Source organism: Gekko japonicus, unplaced genomic scaffold, assembly GCF_001447785.1.
Source record: "Gekko japonicus isolate JY-2015 unplaced genomic scaffold, Gekko_japonicus_V1.1 scaffold1463, whole genome shotgun sequence".
Classification (NCBI taxonomy): Eukaryota; Metazoa; Chordata; class Lepidosauria; order Squamata; family Gekkonidae; genus Gekko; species Gekko japonicus.
In genome coordinates this window covers 315019-321018 of record NW_015176493.1, presented here as the reverse complement: position 1 = coordinate 321018, position 6000 = coordinate 315019, and the positions used below count along the sequence as shown (strand labels likewise).

General features: G+C 51.0%; 1 protein-coding gene across 1 annotated transcript in view; it reads left to right on the top strand.

The window, feature by feature from the left end:
* LOC107123920 (zinc finger homeobox protein 3-like) overlaps window positions 1–6000 on the top strand; it is a 218373-nt gene that overhangs the window by 96302 nt on the left and 116071 nt on the right. The gene's annotated exons all lie outside the window — the stretch shown is intronic.

Genomic DNA, 6000 nt, shown 5'->3' with positions numbered 1-6000 from the left:
GTGGGGGGGAGGGACCTCATTGGTCTCTAGTTCTCTGGGCTCCCCACCAGCTGCCCATCCCCAGGCCCCAGGCTGGCGCAAAGGGACGAGCTCAGGCCACCCCCGGCAGGCAGGCAGGCGGACCTGTTGCTTTGGCGCTGCAGATTGAGATGCAGGGAAGCACGTGGGGCTGATGATTATATTTCAGGGAGAGTTAATTGACGGGAGGTGAAGGAAGACAAAGACGGGCTGCTTTCTGCCTTCTTGAATCCCAATCAGGAATTATGATTAAAGACGCAGCAAGACAACAGACGCCTGATGAGTTGCGCTCTCTCTCTCTCTCTCCCTCTTGCTTTTGCCGTCATTCACACTTGATTGACTTCAACCTTTCAAGTGCAAAAGCCTCTCTTTCCATTATTATTGGTAGCCATCTGAGTTTTTCTAATTAAAGTGTATGAAAAACAATTACTGAGCAGCCATTGCCGTGCGTCTGTGTGGAGATGGCCGCCGCCTTGGATTTCTGGGAAGAGGCCACACGTTGTTTGCCAGAAGGGGCTGCTCCGGGGTTAGACCATCTTGCTCTTTTTCTATGCTCTCGTTTCCTTGTTTAAAAAAACCTTTCTTGGGGTTTGTGTTTATCCTTTCGGTGGCGGCAGAGGAAGCCGTTGCCCTCCAGAGCGGTACAGAGAGGGGCGCTTGCTTGTTCCAGTCTTCCCGCTACTGCCTCCCAGTGCATTCACCTCTCCGGCCCTCTGCCTGAGGGGCAATAAGGACAGGAGACGGGAGGGAAGGAGGAGGCTTCCCAGTCCCACCCCCAGAGAGGGCCGCCTTCTTCCGGAAGAGTCTCTGTGTGGCAGGTCTCCCTTGAAGGGAGGGAACCTTCAGTGTGGAGATTCCCCAGTACCCCGGTCCTGTTCTTTTTCGACTGCTGGACACTTGCCTTCTCTGGGGCCTTGGTGTCAGGTTCCTGCAGCAATCAGTTCCCAACAACTCTCTTCTTGCAAAGAAGTGAAGTTTATTGAGACATTGAAGTATGCAGATTATCTTTACACATCTCGTGTTAGAACTGGCAATAAACGCGCGAAGGAAGCAGATGTACACAATTCAAGGGGGTTCCCTGATGGCCAGGAGCCAATCAAAGAATAGGTAAAAGCCCACCAAGCTAACGGGTCCAGTTTCCCAAGAGAAAGCTGTGGCTAGACACCAAGGCCAAACGCTCATGTTACTGAGATAAAGAAACGCTAAAGACACAGAGAAAAGAAACCTAAAATTCCAGAGGCACCCCCACTCCTTGGCAGCTAGAGGCCTAGTTGACATACTGCCCCCCCCCCAAGATCTCACCCACCAGGTTTATTGGGTGCATTTTGTGGAAACTGCGTATAAGTCTAGGAGCATGTACATCACAGTCTTTCACCCATTCGTTGTGGGAGGGGTCAAAGTCCTTCCATTGAATAAGATAGTACAGAGTACCACGCCTTAAGTTTAGAGTCCAAAACCTGAACCACCTCTTGGTGTGGCTCACCATTCCGCATCAGAGGAGGAGGGGCTGGAGGTCGAGGTCTCCACTTGTTCGGACTGCACATCTTTGAGTGATTTAGGCAACTCAAGTTCAACAGTCACATCATTGATTTTGCGCAACACTTTGAAAGGTCCATTATACTTCCAGCCCAATTTCCTTCGAGGCTGAAGGCCTTTCAAGTTCTTGGTAGAAAGGTACACTGTGTCCCCTGGCTGCAAGTCCCATTCAGGAGACCTGCTTTTGTCAGCCTGATTTTTGTATTCTGCCTTAGCTTTGTCCAGAGTCTTATGAATGGTAGGCCAGTGGTCACTTAGACCCTGCCACCAAGCCAGGAGATCCCCGGAGGGTGGTGGTCGGGAGTCCCCATCGTAGGGAGAGGGGGCCCCTCATAGCCATGCAAGGCGGGCCTTAAAAGGAGACAGTCCAGTGGAGCTATAAACAGAATTGTTATAACTGTACTCAGCATAAGGTAACAATTTGACTCAATCGTCTTGTTGATAGTTAGTGAAGCGCCTTTGGAATTGCTCCACCACCTGGTTGACCCATTCGATCTGACCGTCAGTTTCAGGGTGATGAGCGCTGCTGAAGCCCCTTTCAATGCCAAGGACCTGCAAGAGCTCCCTCCAGAACTTAGCAACAAACTGAGCCCCTCTGTTGGATATTATCTTGGCCGGAACCGAATGCAACCTCACAATGTGATGCATGAACAGTTAAGCCAGGGCCTTGGCTGTAGGCAGTTGCTTACAAGGGATGAAATGTGCCTGTTTGGACAATAGGTCAACAACCACCCAGATAACTGTCTTTCCCTTGCTGGGAGGTAAGTCCGTTATAAAGTCCATAGAAATAACCTCCTAAGGCCTGCTAGGAGTCTCTAGGGGCCAGAGTATTCCGAGTGGCTTGCCTGGCCTTCGCTTGCTCATCAGGCATGTCTGGCGTGACCCCACATATTGAGAGATGTCAGTCCTCATGTGGGGCCACCAGAACTGCCGTTGGAGCAGATGGAGGGTTTTCAAATAACTGAAATGTCCAGCTAGCTGGGATCTAACCAATGCCACCAAGTAGCCAGGGCTAGCTTAATGGCTGCAGCTTCCTTGTCCCACACCGCCCGGTTCTGTTCAGTAGCATTAAACTTTTTTGACACTTATGCTAGTGGATGCAATTTCCCATCTTCCCCCTCTTGTAATATTGGGAGGGGGGCATAGCAATGTCAGAGTCATCTGCCTGAACCACAGATTTTTTATTCTTGTCAGGGTGGTGCAAAATCGGTTCAGAAGTGAACGGTTCCTTTAGTTTAACAAAAGCAATTTGGCATTCAGCCATCCATTCCAAGCGAGGATTAAGTGACAGGGTTTGGAGCTGTCTTGTCCCTTCCCCTTAGTTTTTAACAAGTCAGTGAAGGGCAGGCTTACTTGGGCGAAATTGGGGATGAAGGGGCGGTAGAAATTGGCGAAGTCTAAGAATGATTGGAGTCGTCGTCTAGTACGGGGAGGCTTCCCACCCCAACACATCAGCCACCTTGTGTGAGTCCATTTCCAGCCCCTTCTGTGAAATACGTTAGCCCAGGAAGTCTACCTCCTCCTTGTGGAACTCACACTTCAACAACTTGGCAAATAACTTATGTTCATAGAGGGTCTTGAGTACCTCCCTCACCAATGCTCCAAGTAGTCAGGGCTAGCTTAATGGCTACGGCTTCCTTGTCCAGCACCGCCCAGTTCCGTTCAGTAGCATTAAACTTTTTTGACACGTATGCTAGTGGGTGCAATTTCCCATCTTCCCCCTCTTGTAGTATCACCCCCCCATAGCAACACTCTGTCAGACTCCTGCAGCAATCAGTTCCCAACAACTCTCTTCTTGCAAAGAAGTGAAGTTTATTGAGACATTGAAGTATGCAGATTATCTTTACACATCTCGTGTTAGAACTGGCAATAAACGCGCGAAGGAAGCAGATGTACACAATTCAAGGGGGTTCCCTGATGGCCAGGAGCCAATCAAAGAATAGGTAAAAGCCCACCAAGCTAACGGGTCCAGTTTCCCAAGAGAAAGCTGTGGCTAGACACCAAGGCCAAACGCTCATGTTACTGAGATAAAGAAACGCTAAAGACACAGAGAAAAGAAACCTAAAATTCCAGAGGCACCCCCTCACACCATGGCAGCTTGAGGCCTAACTGACACTTGGTGAGCTTCTTGCTTGGCCTGGACTCCTGAGTGGGGGCCACTTCCGCTCAGGGCCTTGTTTTGAGCAGCAGCAAACTAGGTGCTTGCGGGAGCTCACAGGCAGCACATGGAGGTGGTGGCCATTCATTCTCCAGCCCCTAGTGCTCAGAGAGCCCAACTGCCTCTGGCTCGCTTCGTTGGATGCATTTTCTTTCTGAGCTGCCTTCCAGGGTGTTAGAAAGGCCATCTCTCGTAGTGGCCACCAGCATGTTGTGTGGCATTGAATTCATGCTCCGTGTGCGTTGTCGTGTGAAGAAACACTCTTCTTTGTCAGTACTGAGCCTGTGGCCATCAGTAACCATATTCTGTGAGAGACGATGTTCTCTCTCCACATCATGCATCAGTCTTTGTACCATGAGTCCCTCTTGTTTGCTGTTTTGCCCCAACACGAAAGACCCCTCAAGGCTCCTACCCTTGGCTGGCACTTTTCTGTACCTTTCCCTGCTTCGTGAGGTCCTTGTGGTGAAGAGGCAGCAAGAACCAGGCAGGGATTCCAAGCGTGGCCTTTCTTTTGTGGCACTTTTGTAGAATGTTATTTATTTATTATCAAATTTATACCCCGCCCTCCCCACAAAGCGGGCTCAGGACTGCTTCCATAAAAGCATAAATACACTAAAATTGCACAATATTTAACAACACAAATAAAAACAATATAAATACAAAAACTGCTGGCGGCAGTTAAAAATTAACCTAGATGGTATATTGTCAGAGTAAATTTCCACTGCCCAGATGTTCCACGATGTTTCTGCTCATAATCAGTTGGATGTTAAAACCACAGACCAGAGCTCTGCAGTAACGGCCTGCAATAGCGGCCTGCAGTAACGGCGGCCCCTAATTAAATGCATGGTGGAAGAGCTCCATCTTGCAGACCCTGCGGAACTGCAAAAGGTCCCGCAGGGCCCTGATCTCCTCCAGGAGCTCGTTCCACCAGGTAGGGGCCACCACTGAAAAGGCTCCGGCTCTGGTAATAGCTAGCTTGGCCTCCCTTGGGCCAGGGAGGCGATTTTGAGACCCAGACCATAGTGCTCTCGGGTATATGTGGGGAAAGGCGGTCCCGTAGGTATGTTGGACCCTGGCCATATAGGGCTTTAAAGGTAAGAACCAGCACCTTGAAGCGGATTCGGTATGCTATTGGCAGCCAGTGCAGTGTCCTCAGCACAGGCTGGATGTGCTCCCATCTAGGGAGACCCATCAACAGCCTGGCTGCGGCATTCTGCACCAGCTGCAGCTTCCGGATCCGCAACAAGGGCACCCCATGTAGAGAGTGTTACAGTAGTCTAGTCTCAAGGTAACCATCGCATGGATCCCTGTGGCCAGGTCAGTGCAGTCAAGGAAGGGAACCAACTGCCTAATCAGCCTAAGGTGGTAAAAGGCCGACTTATCAGTGGCCGCTACCTGGGCCTCCATGGTAAGGGATCCAGGAGCACACCCAGACTCCGAACCTCTGGTGCTGGCACCAATGGAGCCCGCCCCCCCCCCGAAGGTCAGAAGTGGGATCCCCACCCCCGAACTGCCCTGACTCAGGCACAGGACCTCTGTCTTCACTGGATTCAACTTCAGCTGACTCAGTCTAAGCCAACCAGCCACAGCCTGCAAAGCCCAGTCCAGGTCTTCCGGTCTGGAGTCTGACTGGCCGCCCAACATCAGATAGAGCTGGGTGTCATCAGCGTACTGGTGACGCCCCAGTCCATACCTCCGGGCAACCTGGGCAAGGGGGCGCATGTAGATGTTAAATAACATCAGGGAGAGCACCGCCCCTTGGGGCTCTCCGCACTCAAGCGGGTGCCTCCTGGACTGCTGTTCCCCTAATGCCACCCTTTGTCCCCGACCCTGGAGAAAGAAAGAAAGCCATTGCAGGGCAAGCCGCTGGATCCCCATGTCGGCGAGGCGGTGGGCCAGTAACTGGTGGTCGACCGTGTCAAACGCGGCCAACAGATCTAACAACAACGGTACCGCCGACCCGCCCCGATCCAGATGCCTCCGGAGGTCGTCAGTCAGAGTGACCAAAGCTGTCTCCGTCCCGTGTCCCGGGTGGAAGCCAGACTGGAAGGGGTCAAGCACGGAAACGTCATCCAGAAAGCCCTGCAGCTGTATCGCCACCGCCACTGAATGGTCACCAAAAAGGTTGGAACAAAGAAAAAGTAAAAAAAATAACTTTGCATATCATGCAAGTGTACAAAATATTGCATAGAATGTAGCAATACATCCAGAAGTGCTAAAATATTGTTTTTAAAAAGCAGTCCTATGGATCAGCATATAAGTACGGTACCTAATCCTAGTATAAAGAC